The following is a 17,162-nucleotide window of genomic DNA, read 5'->3' on the forward strand; positions in this document are numbered from 1 at the left end:
CTCGTAGCATAATGTTTTAGTATGATCTAGTTGTGAGTTTTGCTTTATGATCCTTCTATGTAATCGAGTCCGTGAGCTATATATAATAAAGATTAGTGTTGAGTCAAGGGCTTGATTATTTTTCCATAATCTTGAGTGAATAAAAGAAAAGAGGAAGAAATAAAAAGACACAAAGAGATCATATGGATCTTATGGAGAGTAATGAGCTCACATAGAAAGAGTATGATGAATAAAAGTTGTTGAGAGTTGACAAACATAGTTTTGGTCATCGTTGCAATTAATAGGAGGTAATAAAGAAAGAGAGGTCTTCATATATAAATACACGATCTTGGACATCTTTTATGATTGTGAGCACTCATTAAAATATGACATGCTAAAGAGTTGACGTTGGACAAGGAAGACAACGTAATGGGTTATGTTTTCTTACATCTAAGATAAATTATATTGTCATGGATCATCCAACATGATTGAGCTTGCCTTTCCCATGCTAGCCAAATTCTTTGCACCAAGTAGAGATACTACTTGTGCTTCCAAACACCCTTAAACCAGTTTTGCCATGAGAGTCCACCATACCTACCTATGGATTGAGTAAGATCCCTCAAGTAAGTTGTCATTGGTGCAAGCAATAAAAATTGCCCTCCAAATATGTATGACTTATTAGTGTGGGAGAAAATAAGCTTTATACGATCGTGTGATATGGAAGAAATAAAAGCGAGGGACTGCATAATAAAGGTCCATATCACAAGTGGCAATATAAAGTGACATTCTTTCGCATTAAGATTTTGTGCATCCAACCATAAAAGTGCATGACAACCTCTGCTTCCCTCTGCGAAGGGCCTATCTTTTACTTTTATCTCCCACCTTACATAAGAGTCATGCTGATCTTCACCCTTCTTTTTCTTACATTTTATCTTTTGGCAAGCAAAAGATGTTGGAAAGAACCTGGTATATATGGCTAATTGGATGTGAGTTTTCATGAACTATTATTGTTGACATTACCCTTGAAGTAAGACGTTGGGGGGCAAAACTATAAGCCCCTATCTTTCTCTGTGTCCGATTAAAACTCCATACCCATAAGTATTGCGTGAGTGTTAGCAATTGTGAAAGACTATACGATAGTTGAGTATGTGGATTTGCTGAAAAGCTCTTATATTAACTCTTTCCTATGTTATGATAAATTGTAATTGCTCCAATGACTGAGATTATAGTTTGTTAGTTTTCAATGAAATTTATGATTCACACTTGAAATTGTGATTGAATTGTTACTCTAGCATAAGAGATCATATGACAAGAATTATATAAGTTGTTGTTCTAAGAATGATCATGATGCCCTCATGTCCGTATTTTATTTTTATCGACACCTCTATCTCTAAACGTGCGGACATATTTTTCGATTTCGGCTTTCGCTTGAGGACAAGCAAGGTCTAAGCTTGGGGAGTTGATACGTCCATTTTGCATCATGCTTTTATATCGATATTTATTGCATTATGGGCTGTTATTACACATTATGTCACAATACTTATGCCTATTCTCTCTTATTTTACAAGGTTTACATAAAGAGGGAAAATGCCGGCAGCTAGGATTCTGGGATGGAAAAGGAGCAAATATTAAAGACCTATTCTGCACAGCTCCAAAAGTCCTGAAACTTCACGGAAGTCATTTTCAAAATATATAAAAAATACTGAGCGCAAGAAGTTCCAGAGGGGGGCCACACCCTGGCCATGAGGGTGGGGGGCGCGCCCTACCCCCTGGGCGTGCCCCCTACCTCGTGGGCCCCCTGGTGGCCCTTCGATGCCCATCTTCTTCTATATGGAGTCTTTTGATGAGGAAAAAAAATCATAAGCAAGCTTTCGGGACGAGACTCCGCCGCCACGAGGCGGAACCTTGGCGGAACCAATCTAGGGCTCTGGCGGAGCTGTTCTGCCGGGGAAACTTCCCTCCGGGAGGGGGGAATCATCGCCATCGTCATCACCAACGATCCTCTCATCGGGAGGGGGTCAATCTCCATCAACATCTTCACCAGCACCATCTCCTCTCAAACCCTAGTTCATCTCTTGTATCCAATTCTTGTCTCTAAGTCTGGGATTGGTACCTGTGGGTTGCTAGTAGTGTTGATTACTCCTTGTAGTTGATGCTAGTTGGTTTATTTTGTGGAAGATCATATGTTCAGATCCTATATGCATATTAATACCCCTCTGATTATGAACATGAATATGCTTTGTGAGAAGTTACGTTTGTTCCTGAGGACATGGGAGAAGTCTTGCTATTAGTAGTCATGTGAATTTGGTATTTGTTCAATATTTTGATGAGATGTATGTGGTCTCTCCTCTAGTGGTGTTATGTGAATGTCGACTACATGACACTTCACCATTATTTGGGCCTAGAGGAAGGCATTGGGAAGTAATAAGTAGATGATGGGTTGCTAGAGTGACAGAAGCTTAAACCCTAGTTTATGCGTTCCTTCGTAAGGGGCTGATTTGGATCCACATGTTTCATGCTATGGTTAGGTTTACCTTAATACTTTTGTTCTAGTTGCGGATGCTTGCAATAGAGGTTAATCATAAGTGGGATGCTTGTCCAAGTAAGGACAGCACCCAAGCACCGGTCCACCCACATACCAAATTATCAAAGTACCGAACGCGAATCATATGATCGTGATGAAACCTAGCTTGACAATAATTCCCATGTGTCCTCGGGAGTGCTTTTCTCTATATAAGAATTTGTCCAGGCTTGTCATTTGTTACAAAAAGGATTGGGCCACCTTGCTGCACTTTATTTTCTTTTGTTACTTGTTACTCGTTACAAATTATCTTATCACAAAACTATTTGTTACGTATAATTTCAGTGCTTGCAGAGAATACCTTGCTGAAAACCGCTTATCATTTCCTTCTGCTCCTCGTTGGGTTCGACACTCTTACTTATCGAAAGGACTACGATAGATCCCCTATACTCGTGGGTTATCAGTATTTGATGGCATGAAGGTCATCTCCGCGGGCCATGTGGATATGGAGAAGGAAATCCTCGATTCATGCCACGGGATCAGTTGTTCCATCATATGATTCGATATTTATGGGTTTAAACCCTTCCGGGAATTCTTGCTCCATTACTTCGACTGTGAAGCAAAGAGGGTGTGCGGCGCCTCTATGTTGGGCCACATTGCGACGTAGCTTCGATGGAGTCAGTCTACGGTTTTCGGCCCGGGTGTGACTAGGCTTGTCACGTCCGAATAGATAGTCGTCGTCACGTGTCGGGGCACGTCCTTGCGATCTGTAGATCGATCTGGTATGTCCTGCTCTATTGTCCACGTCTTGCTGATGGTCATATGTATGACCGGAAGCTGTTTTACCTCTGCTTTTACTATGAGGCGGGGTGGGCTGGCGTTCGGCTTGAGTTGCCGCTTTATCTTGACCACGTGGTGGTCGGTCAGCCGCATTGTGCAATGATGGTATGTGCTCCGGCGCCTCGTCGTTGAACTGAGGTACCAATTTCTGCTTCAGGTAGCTTTTGGTCGGGCGCTTGAGGCCGTGTTCTTCGGCTGCTAGGACATCAGTTCATCTGTCGTTGAGCAGATCTTGGTCAGCTTAAAGCTGCTGCTGCTTCTTTTTCAGGCTCCTTACAGTGGCTATTAGTCGGCGCTTAAAGTGCTCCTGCTCCTCAGGTTCCTCAGGCACGATAAAATCCTCCCTGCCAAGGCTTGCCTCATCCTTGGAGAGTGGAAGATAATTACTGTCCTCCGAGTCATCGTTTATGACCTATTTGTCAGGTCCAACTTGCCCGTTTTCTCGTTCCCCCTGTTCGGAGGTTATCTCAACGGGGTCTTCATTATCTGTGGCATCGTCCGGAATATTATTTTCCCCTGTGCCAGTATCGCCATCTTTTCCTTGACGCGACTTAGAGCGGCACCGCTGACGCTGGCATTTTGGTTGTATCATAGGAGGTTCGTCCTCAACTGGATCTTCTTTGTCGTCGTCGTTAGTTCTTTTAGGTGTATCGACCATGTATACGTCGTAAGAAGAGGTGGCCATCCAGCGTCTGGTAAACGGTGGGTCTTGGCCCTGCTCCTCATCAGCATCGCCGTCCATACCGTCGATTTCTTTGGAGCCGTAATCGAGTGTGTCGGTTAAGTCTTCGATGGTGTCTATGAAGTGGGCGGTGGGCGGGAAGCAAAATTCTCCGTCGTCAGCCTCCAGTTCGAACCGGATACAATTCGGCTGTGAGCCCCCTGCTAAGGATAGAGCTCTTAACGAGTTTAACACGTTGCCCAAAGGCGAGTGCCGGAAGATATCCGCGGAGCTAAATTCGACGATCGATGATCGATCAAGCTCAACATACGTGGACGCGCGAGGTTCGGAACCCGTAGCCGGAGACGAGTCCATGGTTCCGGTGACACAGATATCACTTGAAGTTAAGTCTATGTGCGGCTCCAACGCCACTGAGTCTGCGGCTTCCGTGGCAGGGTTGAGCTTCCCATCCTCGGGTGGCGCGATCTGCTCCTGATCCAAAGCTGGAGCAGTTGTCGGTGTCAAAACCGGTGGATCTCTGGTAGGGGGTCCCAAACTGTGCGTCTAGGATCAATGGTAATAGGAGACGGGGGACAAGATGTTTACCCAAGTTCGGGCCCTCTCTATGGAGGTAATACCCTACTTCCTGCTTGATTGATCTTGATGAATATGAGTACTACAAGAGTTGATCTACCACGAGATCGTAATGGCTAAACCCTAGAAGTCTAGCCTATGAATATGGTAATGAGTATATGTGGTGTCTTTTCCAAACTATCCCCTTTGGCTTATATAGACACCGAGGGGATCTATGGTTTACATGGAGTCGGTTACGTACAAAGGAATCTTCGGTCGCCAAGCTTGCCTTCCATGCCAAGTAGAGTCCAATCCGGACACGGTGCAGTCTTCGGCCTTCATGTCTTCACAGCCCATCAGTCCGGCCCATGGATAATAGGTCGGACGCTCGAGGACCCCTTTGTCCAGGACTCCCTCAATAGCCCCTGAACTTGGCTTCAATAACGAGGAGTCCGGCACGTAGATTTATCTTTGGCATTGCAAGGCGGGTTCCCTCCTTCCGAACTCCAGAATAGTCTTCGGATGAAGTAAATATATCCGGACCTCTGTATATAATTGAAGAGAATATAATATCCCGCGAGCCCAACTTGTTGATAACTATTCATGACACTGTATCATGCCTACCCAGTTGATATTTCCAACTGTCGGCTAGCGAGCCGCCCCACGTCTCAGGGCGCGGTTTTACTGGCACATCTTGTCAAGGCAGAGATCGTGTCCCTTTATTTATGGGATTTTCATTAATGGTGGCGTGGGTAACCCAACCGTCCCCTGGGTACAACTCCTTGGTGATAGGTAAGTTTAGAGACCCTGGGGGAGACGCCCAGTATTCGGGGCCTTTATATAGAGACCCAGTATCGTCTTCTCTCCTTGTGCTTGCTCCTTCCTGAACCGCAGCCATCTCAAGTTCCAACCATCGGGTTCCAATCGCCACCAGCCCTAGTCAAGTCCGGATCCAACCGTCAGGGCTGGTGGGTGGCTACTTCTGTCATGGAGGAGGATATTGCGAAGCTCCACGTAGTGAGGTATCTGACCTCAGAAAATCTTTCATCAGCTTCCGGCACAAGGGCAAGTCATACCGACCCCCAGATCTGGCGAGGGGGTAGTATTTGTATCCCACTTTCTTCACGGGCTAGGGTTCGCGCTTAACCCCTTCGTCCGGGGGCTCATGTTCTACTATGGGCTAGATTTTCACGATCTGGCCCTGGACTCTATTCTCCTCATCTCGACATTTATCGTCACATGTGAGGCCTTACTCCGGACTCCTCCGCACTTTGGTTTGTGGCTGAAGACCTTTGATGTGAGGCCGCGGGTGGCAGAGGAGGAGAAAGCAGAGTGCGGCAGCGTCATAATAGGCAAGCTGGCCGGCGCGGTTTGGCCCGAAGGATCTTTCGCCAAATCTTTTGACCTATGGCAGCAGGGGTGGTTTTATATCAACGAGCCGCGGGGCTCCAAGTGGGCGGCTACACCTGCGTTCCGACCCGGTCCTCCAATTCAGCTCGCTTCGTGGGTCAATAGGGGATTGGACTGGGGATCCGTCAATGAAGTGCAGACTCTACAAAGTCGCATCCGGAGCCTTATAGAGAACAGCATCGATCTTGTGAACGTCGTTCAAATAATGCTAGTCCGCCAAATCCTGCCATGTTAGCGGTGGCCTCTTCGTATGTGGGAGTTTAACCTAGAAGGGCGGCGGACTCTACAACACTTCTTCGGCACTACACATGAAGGTATGTGGAAATTATATTTCGGGGAACGAGAGCAATGGCCGGACACCACCGAAGATGTCGGCCTTGACTGCAATCATCCGGACACTTCGGTAAGTATTCGATATCCGAGCACCTTCCATTCAGGCATCTCTTAACAAGATATTGAACAACCCGTCCCTGTACAGGACTGGATAAAGAAATCGGTGCTCATCTGGTGTCCGGCGCCTCTTCCCGAAGGCCCTGCGACCGACCTGCTGACGAGAATGATGATCCCGACACAGTAGCAGGTGGTTGCATCCAGGAAAACCGACATCCTTTTGCCCAAGGGCAAGAGTGCAGAGGGGGGCCTCCAGGGCAAGAAGAGGGTCGCCTCCGAAGATCAGGAGGGGAATCCGTCCAAGAGAGGAAAAACGCCAACATCGAGTGGCTTGGGCCAGGAGAGCAAGGCTGCCGTAGAATTTGATGATGAGGACGAACCTCGAGGCAGACCGTAAGTGAGGTCGGGGTACTTTAAATGCACCTCATTCTTTTCCTATTAGTGAAGTAATCGTTTGATATATGTTCATCCATGCAGGTTAACGCCAGGTGCTTCTCAATCGTCCTCCTCCTCGGGAGATCTTCTTCTGGAGATGACGGAGAGTGACACGCATTCTCCGGCCACATCGCCCAATAGGGGAAATGATATCGAGGTATCGTCCCGACGGGCTCCTCCTAAACACCAAGTAGTACAGGAAGCGAAGAAGGTGTTACCCGAAGGTGGTGCCTCTGTCACTCGGGGTTCCGGGATCAAGACTGGTGTCCCTGAACCGTCCGGTTTACAGCCGGGGATGATTCTGAAGGCAAGTAAGCGGGTTCCTTCACAGGAATGTCGTACTCCGGCGGCGGTTTTCGAAGACCCAGGAGCGCCGGACATGCTGACGGGCTTGCTACGACGAGCATTCATTTTAGAAGAGCACCATACCTTGATGGCTACGGTGGTCAAAAGGGTTCTATCCGCGAAGAGCGGATTGGACAGGGCCTTCACGAGCCTTCTAAGAGGTTTTGAGGTTTGTGATGTAGCTTTGTCAATTGAATTTTATTGACAGAATGCACCTGTTGTATATGCAGTAGCCCCTAAGACTCGGATTATCTTCTGAAAGAGGCGATCGGAGGATCAAAGAGATATGCTCAGGTATTAACCTTGGGTTAATTTGAAATACAGGCTGCTTCCCCTCCTGTGGCTGTCCGAAATACAGAAGTGGCCGAACTTCAGCAAAAGATGGATATTGCGGAGGATGACATTGCAATGATCAATAGGCGTCTTGACGAATCGCAAGGTATGTACTTCGAGCATTCTTTACACTAGTGTGCTTGACGTGGGAAAGAGCTTTATATGGAATGTGCATGAAATGCATATGGTGCCGCCGCCGTGGAGGTTCTTCGGGCGAAGCTAATCCGGGCCAAGGAGCGGGCCCGGTTTAGTGATGCTGCTGTTGAAGGAGCATCGGTTGAACTGAAGGCCGAACAAGCTGCGCGATGCCAGGGGGAGGAGAAGGTATCCATGATGACACTCTCTTTGGAGAATGCTACAGGTCGCTGTGAATTTCTTGAGAAGGAGAATAAAGCCTTAGCGGCTGAACTAGACAAGGCCCGACAGGAGGCAAGAGAAGCGCGATCAGAGTCCAGAGCACTCTGTGAGGAGGTTCGGCATGCGAAAGAGATAGTGGCTGGAAAGCCTTTTCTGCTACAGACTAAGTTCGGCGACCCGGACTATGCTCACCTGAACCAAGTGTGGAGTTCTTCGGACGAGTATTTGGACTTGCCGAAGAGTTCTTCCGATGCAGCGCGGTATTACCAAGCGCGGGCTGGATATGCAACGGAGAAGCTTTTTTGGTCACAGTTCGGTGCGTCGAAGCTCCCGCTGCTGTTCAATGAACAAATGGCCCAATGGGCCGAACTTCATAGGGTATCTGGCGCTGCCATAGAGGATGTTATAATCCGGCTATGGCCAACCGAGCCTGCGCCGAGTAGCTATTTCAGTTTGGTGCAGAAGCTTGTCGACGTGGTGCCGCGAATCGATGCTGGGAAGCGATCATCGTGCATTGAAGGTGCACGGATGGCCCTTGCCCGAGTCAAGACATTCTGGGGAAAGATGAAGGCCATCGATGTCGCCACGAAGGGTCCGCCTGAAGGCAGGGGCCATCCGGAACCGGAGAGTTATTTTGAAGACGTCCTGGAGGTCGCTCGCTTGATAGAGGGTTAATGCTCAAAAACCATAATGTTCGAGTGAGGTGTATGATGATTGTAAAAGACAACTTTATAGTTAATCTATTTATGTTTTGCTCGAAAAGCTTGAATTCCTCCTGTGCGGTCGCTTTAATATAATCTAAAAGTTTTCCAGTCATCGGCTTCAGCCCCCTCGTAGGAAGTACGAGGGTGTTCGGAAAAGCATTTAATCACTCTTCATCCGACGTCTTGGTCCATGAAGGAGGTGATAATGCGGTGAACCAGGCAATCGGACTATAAGGCGTTAACACTTTCACTTAACCATAGGAGTTTTATGTTGGGGCTACGACATAGCCCCTGGTGTGTATGCGGCGTGTGGTGCCTTACATATCAGATCTGAAAAAGATCCTTCGTATTTCACGGAGAATCGCTAAAGATTCCAATAAGTCGTCAAGTGGTTGACCAGCTCTCGCCGCATCATGATAGTCAGTTTTCGGCTTTCTCTACTGAGGTGCTCATCCGGTCTAGGCCAGGGCACAATCGCAGTAGTTCTCCCTTTACTACCCTAGCCAATAGAGCGGAACATAGGGTAGCAAACACAGGAGCCGGGCAACCCAACTATTGACCCAAGACAATGATTCGGAGCTGATGCATATGAGGCCAAACTTGCGACGCCAAAGTACGGTATAGAGCTGTTCGTACTTTTACAGGCAGCTCATTCGTTCCCATGCCGAGCCCCTGGCAGGGTATGCCAAGGTGTAACTGCAGAGCAGCTGTTGAGGCCGTACTTTATTATTGAAAGAGTATGAGAGATCGGTTCGGGTGAGGCTTACTGAGAACGGAGCGATATGCGAGTGATAAATTTGTGTGTGTGTGTGTGTGTGTGTATATAAAGGAGAAACTACAGACCCAGCTATTTGGCATGCTTGTGGTCGGGATCGAAGATAAAAGGGCATAATACAGGCTTGGAATAAAGAGTGCGGTCTAAAAAAGTAATTTTGGACCTCGTGTCACACGTCTGCGTCGCCCATCCTCGGGGAGGGGGATCCTTAACGGAAGTAGCCCCTTAGGTGAGTGTATGGATCCGAACTCCGATAGAGTCAGCTGTAGATGTTGTCCAGTTGGTTACCTATTCTTTAAGGATGATACAGAAAAAATGAGAAAAAATATATAAGAAACGTTACAGGAATGCTTCTAGGGTTGTCCGTATTGTGCGTCCGCTGATGCCCATGGTATCTTGAGTGCGTAGTGATGTGCGCGTGGTGCAAATTTGACCATTACAGTAGGTGGGTGGCAGAAGCCGAACTGCTATTTGTGTTCCGGGAGTGGTCGAACGTCGGAGGGGAACTGTTTCTGGCCCCTGGTGTTCTGCTGGCGAGCCGATCCGTCGTCTTTGTCACCCTGTGGCCTCCTCCCCTTGTGATCAGCGTTAAGCTTGCCTGCCTGCTTGAAGACCCAACAATTACGGTTGGTATGATTAGCTGGCTTATCGGGGTGACCATGAATCTGACAGGGTCAGTCCAATATCCTGTCAAGGGTGGATGGTCCATCTTGGTTTGCCTTTAGTGGCTTCTTCTGTTGATCGGGCTTCGGATTGTGAAATCCAGCGTTTACCACTGTGTCGCATATATTACCGTGACTGTTGTGTTCGGTTCATAGTGGCTTGTCGTTGCCATCTTGGATTTCGGAAGTACCCGAGCCGCTGGCGTCATTGCTTTTACGAGCAAGCCAGTTGTCTTCTTCCGTGCAGAAGCGGTTCATTAGAGCGGTAAGGGCTGTCATGGATTTGGGTCCTTCCTGGCCGAGGTGACACGCAAGCCATTCATCCCGGACGCTACGTTTGAAGGCTGCGAGGGCTTCTACTTCCGGACAGTCGTCAATTTGGTTCTTTTTGACTAAGAACCTGGTCCAGAGCTCCCTAGCTGACTTGTCGGGCTCCTGGACAATGTGACTTAAGTCATCGATGCATAATGGCCGGACATATGTTCCCTGGAAGTTGTCTTGAAAGGCATCTTCCAAATCTTCCCAGTTGCCAATATATTTTCTGGCAAACTTTTTAGCCAGTACCGAGCTGGCCCTTTAAGCTTGAGGGGTAAGTATTTAATGGCGTGGAGGTCGTCTTCGAGGGCCATGTGGATATGGAGGAGGTAATCCTTGATCCATACTGCGGGGTCTGTTTTCCCATCGTATGATTCGATGTTAATGGGTTTAAACCTGTCTGGAAAGCCGTGTTCCATTACTTCATCAGTGAAGCAGAGGGGGTGTGCGGCTCCTCTATGTTGGGCCACACTATGAAGGACCTCTGGCGGGCTCCGTTTACGGTGTTCGGACCGGGCGTGGTCAGCTCTGTAGTGTCTAAATAGGCGAGTGTTCCCCCAAGATAATTTGTTATGATGGCCGGATGGGTTGGTATGGTGCTCTGCTTGGGATGCTGCTTTGTCTGGAACAAAGTGTAGTCGGCCCGCCGCATTGTTCGATGGTGGTATGGGCTCCATCGCCCTGCCATCGTATTGAGGGAGCCACCTTCTCTTGGGGTGGCTTTTGTCTGGGCTGCTAAGGTTGTATTCTTCGGCGGACAAGACCTCGGTCCATCTATCATTGAGAAATTCTTGGCTTGCTTGAAGCTGTAGCTGCTTCTTTCTTAAGCTCCTTGCAGTGGCTATAAGCCGGCGTTTAAAGTGCTCCTGCTCGAGAGGTTCCTTTGGCACGATAAAATCCTCGTTGCTGAGGATCTCCTCCTCCTCAGAGAGGGGGAGATAATTGTTGTCCTCCGAGTCCCCACATGTGGCCTGTTCATGAGGGTTGTCTTGCCCGCCTTCCTGTTCCTCCTGCTCGGGTTCTACCTCAACAGGATCTTCATTGTCCGGAGTATCATCTTCTTTGGTGCTGGCAGTGTTTACTCTTGGGCAATGAGGCCTAGAGCGCCAGTGTCGGGGCTGTGTACCAGGCGGTTTATCCTCGACCTGATCCTCCTTCTCATCGTCGAGAGCGCCGTAAGGTGTGTCTATCATACACACGTCATACCAGGAAGTGCTTATCCCGTGTCTTGCAGGTAGTGAGCTCTGGCCTTGCCCCTCATCGTCGTCCACACCGTTGTCCGGAGTATCGTCTTCTATGGTGCTGGCAGTGTTTACTCTTGGGCAATGAGGCCTAGAGCGTCGGTGTCGGGGCTGTGTACCAGGCGGTTTATCCTCGACCTGATCCTCCTTCTCATCGTCGAGAGCGCCGTAAGGTGTGTCTATCATACACACGTCATACCAGGAAGTGCTTATCCCATGTCTAGCGGGTAGTGAGCTCTAGCCTTGCCCCTCATCATCGTCCAGACCGTCGATGTATTCAGAGCGGGGATCGGGCGTATTAGTTACATCTTCAACAGTGGCTATGAAGTGGGTGGCGGGTGGGAAGCAAAATTCTCCGTCGTCCGCTGTAAGTTCGAACCGAACATAGTTTGGAGATGGGTCGTCCGCGAGGGATAGGTTTTTTAGCGAGTTTAGTATGTCTCCCATGGGCGAGTGTTGGAAGACATCTGCGGTGCTGAACTTGAAGATCGATAACCGATCGAGTTCGGTGTACGCGGGCTCACAGGGTTCGGAGCTCGACATCTGTAACATCCCAAATTTTCAATTTGGAATGTTATACATTAGATCATCATGCATATCATATTTTATTTTGCTTTTGGTTTTGATCCTAGAAAATCCTAAGCAACTCAAGGACCCATGGAGAGAGTTGGGGATTTCGTTATTTACATATTTGAGTTTTCTCAAATTTTGTAAACAGGATCATTTGATTTTATTTATTTTATCATCAATTATTTCTATTACAAAAATATGAGAGAGGGAATAAAATGACTTTCCCAAAATATAGAAATATTGAGGATTTAATAAAAAAATCAAATAAGATTTATTTCGGAGTTTTTCGGTATTTTTATTTGAATTTAGGAAAAAATGCGCGTTTTTCAAAATTGCATTTAGGGCCCAGATAAATGTTCACTTTATCGGGCTTGATTTTAGAAACCCGGGAAAATTTATTTCATGATTTTTGGAGTCCGTTTAGTATGTTCTTTTTATTTTTCTTCCGAGCGGAATTATTTAAAAAAACGCGGAACAGACTATGGGTCGTACTCGGCCAGGACTCTCTGGCCGGGGCCTTTATAAGGCGCTGCCCCGGGCCCGGGAGAGCCTAGCCGCCGAAACCCTAACCCTAGGACAGCCCCAGCGCCGCCGCCGCCGCCGCCGCCGCCGCCCCGCCGCCGACCCGCCGGAGCCGCGCGCCGCCCGAGGTTCGCCGCCGCCTCGACTTCCGTGCCGTTTAAAAAAAAGAAAAAAAATTCTATTCGTCGTTTTCTGTTTCGTCGGATTTTTTCCGCGATTATTTTCTGATCGTGATTTCTGATCCGATTTTTGTTTTAGTATAACTTTTCGCTTGTTTATCGGAATCAGGCGATTCAAGTGCCTGGAGTTTCGTCTCGAAACCCTCTTTCCGAATAATCAACTTAAACAAGCTTTTGCTACTGTAAATTTGACTTAGATCCAGATTACTAGAACGAAGTTGTTTTCTTCGCCGTTTGAATTCTTTTGCTTCGTTCGATTTGATTCTTTTTGCAAACCAGGGTTCATAAGTTGAACTTTCTAGTTAGATCTTCTATTTGAGTTTTACCTGTGCATTAGATGAGTACTTATTTTATGCTTGTTTGTTTGTCTGCGATAGAATACCCAGAGTGCGCCGCCTATTACTTTGAATCTCTAGGTTTCGCGGATCATCAGCAAGGCAAGTAACACTTTGATCATACCTTTTTCTACAACCCAGTTTTATTGCATTAGATCAATCCTCACACATTGCATGATTAGGATCTAATTAAATTGTGGGATGGGAAGTAGATGAGGTAGTACCTATTACCTGTTTATTATCAAACCTTTGGGAGTTACTTCTACGTTTGCTTATTATGCCATGTTATGCTAGTAGACGTGGATTGGGTGAGTGATATCCATGACAGATGTGAGATTGTTAATTAATGGTTTATCTAAGGTGGCAACCTAACACACATCTGGGTGGATTGAGGCACCTGGGTATTCCAGGACTTGCCTGCTTTTCTTTTGGACCGCCACCCAGGCTCAAAGGGATCATGAGATTATTCATACTAGAAACTTCCGTGTGCAGCCACAAGCCATTATGGGCTCTGGCATAGTTGATTAAGTCATGTGAACTCTTACAGGGTAGACTAGCAGATGTAGGGGAAAGTAGGTGTACGGTCTATCCATCGTAAGGTGCTAGCGCTTCTGAAAGACTGTGTCTCGGTCATCCGTTTCTCAAACACCATGTAGTGCGAGAAATCCAACGGAGGCGATCGAGTCTTGTGGGGAAAAGTGCGCAAACCTCTGCAGAGTGTAACAAACTAATCATGGTTAGCCGTGTCCCCGGTTATGGACATTCTTGAGTATCTAGTACGTGGATTATCATGTGAATCTCAACATGTTACTCTAAAGTTAATTTTGTTGGGTTAATGATGCTTAATTGGGATTGAGAATCCTGTCAACCATTCTCAATGTTTAACAACCACCATGATAGTAATTAAATTTATCCCTTTAAAGTAGGGAAAAATTGGCTTTACGCAAAAACAGTAACCATAGAGCTTTCCACCAGCCAAATATGCATATAGTATAGTTGTTGCATTCCATTACTCTCTATGTGTTACCTTGCCAGCATATTCCATGTGCTGACCCGTTTTCGGGCTGCAACGTTAATGTTGCAGACTTTTCAGACGACGATTAAGGAGTTTTTAGGTCGTGGTTCTATACTCAGTGATGCCGTTGGAGTTGATGGACTCACTTACCTTCCAAGCCTTCCGCTGTTATCGTTATTAGATGGCCTTAAGCCATATTTATTGTAATAAGTTCTCTTTTGAGACACTCGATGTAATAAGTGTGTGATTGCTACTCTGCTATAAATCCTCCGAGTACTGTGTGGTGTCAGCATTACTAATCCAGGGATGACACCTGAGCACAGAGATCAGACTGTTTGAGGTCTGGTCGCTACAGAGATGGTATCAGAGCACACGCTGACTGTAGGACACAACCACTAAGCTAAAGACCTAGACCACTACTCACTCTCTTCTCTTCTGACCTCTCATATTTTCTACTCTTTAGGATGGAGGATGCAAGGAACAAGTTCACCCAACCAGATGAAGATACACCCTTTGGACGCCACTTGAAGGAAGTCACTAGATACCTGAACATAGGAGTATCAAGCTTCACGGGAACCTACAACGCCACTTTACCTGAAGAAGAGCGCTGGATGATTCAAGTTCAAGTTCCAGAAAGGATGTGCATGCCAGTCACTGAGCCCATAGAGTTTTCTTTTGATGCACCAACTTGGAGTCTAGGAAAGAGTATGGCAGCTCACATCGCCATGGGACGCATTGGCGAAGTCTACCACAAGGATCTCAAGGATACTATCTACCAGATTTGTGGGCGCCGAGATGAACACTGGGAGATGATCAGCACCAGGAAAGATAGGTCAATTGCAGCTTTTATTCAGGAGTTAAATCAGCACATTCGACGACAGGAGAATCAGATGTGCGCCGACATGATAGATCTGAAGAAGGCTAAGACTAGAATCAAGGAACTGGAGGAAGAACTCAAGGTTACACGTGAAGATTATGAAGAAGAAATTGAAGTATTGGTGGAGAAGAATGACGATCTAATCAAGAAGATTGGAATATTTATGGGAGGCCCGACACCAGTAGATGAAGACGAAGAACCAAAGGAGATTAGCCCGGAAGACTACATCATCATCGACGACACCGACTCGGAAGCAGATAGTAGCGATGATGACTATGTTGATGAGGCAGGAGTAGATATCATGGAGTCTACAACCGTAGAATATTTCTAGTAGACCACCTCCTCAGTAGTAGTAGTCCACCATGTAAATATAGTAGTCCGAGCACTTTGCGATAGTTAGATCGATTGTATGTCCTTGTTTGATTGATTGAAGTGAATTGTTTGCTTTTGCCTCATGTGCATATGGGTAGTGTTTTCTCTTTAGACCCCCTCTATTCTTATATCTCGTATTTTCTAAACCCTCAGATGCCTCCGAGACGTGACCCCGGATTTGCCTTTCCGCCGGAGCTCACCCAGTTGATCCAGCAACAGAACACCTTGATGCAGTTGTTAGTTCAGAATCAGAATCAGGGGAACAACAACAACAACCCACCCCCACCACCACCACCTGTTGACCACTTAGCCCGTTTTCTTAGACTGAATCCGCCGGTGTTTTCCAGTAGCACCGAGCCGATAGTAGTAGATGATTGGCTCCGCAAGATAGCTAGGGAGTTGACCACAGCAGGATGCACAGATGCGGAGAAGGTTAAGTTTGCCGCACATCAGTTAGAAGGACCCGCAGCATCCTGGTGGGAGAATTTCACAGCCACTTTCCCAGTCGACACTGTCACATGGGACCAGTTTCAGCAGGCTTTTCGTACTGCCCATGTTTCAGCAGGAGCAATGGCCATGAAGAAGCGTGAGTTTCGTAACTTGTGCCAAGGAGGATGGACAGTTGGCCAGTATGTGGAGGAGTTTAGTAAGCTAGGACGTTATGCCCCAGATGACGTTGCTACGAATGCAGCTAAGCAGGAGAAATTCCTGGAAGGACTGAATGATGAGTTGAGTGTGCAGTTGATGGTAGCCACCTTCAACAACTACCAGGAGTTGGTAGATCGTGCTCTTATGATTGAAGGGAAGCAGCAGCAAATTGAGAACCGCAAGAGGAAGTATGGACAAGGAAAGTATAATTCAGGAGCTCAGCAGAAGCCATGTTTTACCCCTAGACCGGGAGGACATTTTCAGCATACCCATGGAGTAGGTAGCTCGCACAATCACAGTGGCACCAAGAATGGTAATGGGAATGGAGGAAGCAATGGCTAGAACCGCAGCACCCCATCAACCCCAACCAAGAAGGACTTGAGCCAAGTCACTTGCTATAAGTGTTCGAAGCCAGGACATTATGCAAATGAATGTCCTGAAGGCCAAAATGGCAATGGAAGTTCTGGGAAGAAGCCGAACCCTTTCAACAGGGGACAGGTGAACCACGTTAATGTGGAGGAGGTCGAAGCTCAGCCCGATGCAGTAATAGGTAAATTTTTGGTTAAGTCATTTACTGCACTCGTTCTTTTTGATACTGGAGCATAGCATTCGTACATCTCAAGGGGATTTGTGGATAAGTATAACCTACCAACCCAAGCCCTTAGGTCACCCATGTTAGTAACCTCGCCAGGAGCAGAGTACATGGCCAGTCAAGGATGTTTTCAAGTCCCATTAAGTATAGGAAGGCATGTTTTCCCAACGGATTTAATTATTCTGGAATCCCAAGGATTGGATGTGATATTAGGCATGGATTGGTTATCAAAGTATGAAGGGAATATTGAGTGTGCTAGTAAGTCAATTTTGCTTACCACACCAGAAGGGAGAAGGATCAAGTATGTATCCCGACATGCACCAAACAGGACACAAGTAAATTCCTTATCAGGAGTTGTGTAGGAGGAAGTACCAGTGGTAAAGGATTTTCCTGACGTATTTCCCGAGGAGTTGCCAGGCATGCCACCGGATAGAGACATTGAGTTTTTGATTGAGCTTTTGCCAGGCACTGGGCCAATATCGAAGAGACCATATAGGATGCTAGCAAAAGA

The sequence above is a fragment of the Triticum dicoccoides genome, chromosome 3A (genome assembly GCF_002162155.2).
Source record: "Triticum dicoccoides isolate Atlit2015 ecotype Zavitan chromosome 3A, WEW_v2.0, whole genome shotgun sequence".
In the NCBI taxonomy this organism is placed as follows: domain Eukaryota; kingdom Viridiplantae; phylum Streptophyta; class Magnoliopsida; order Poales; family Poaceae; genus Triticum; species Triticum dicoccoides.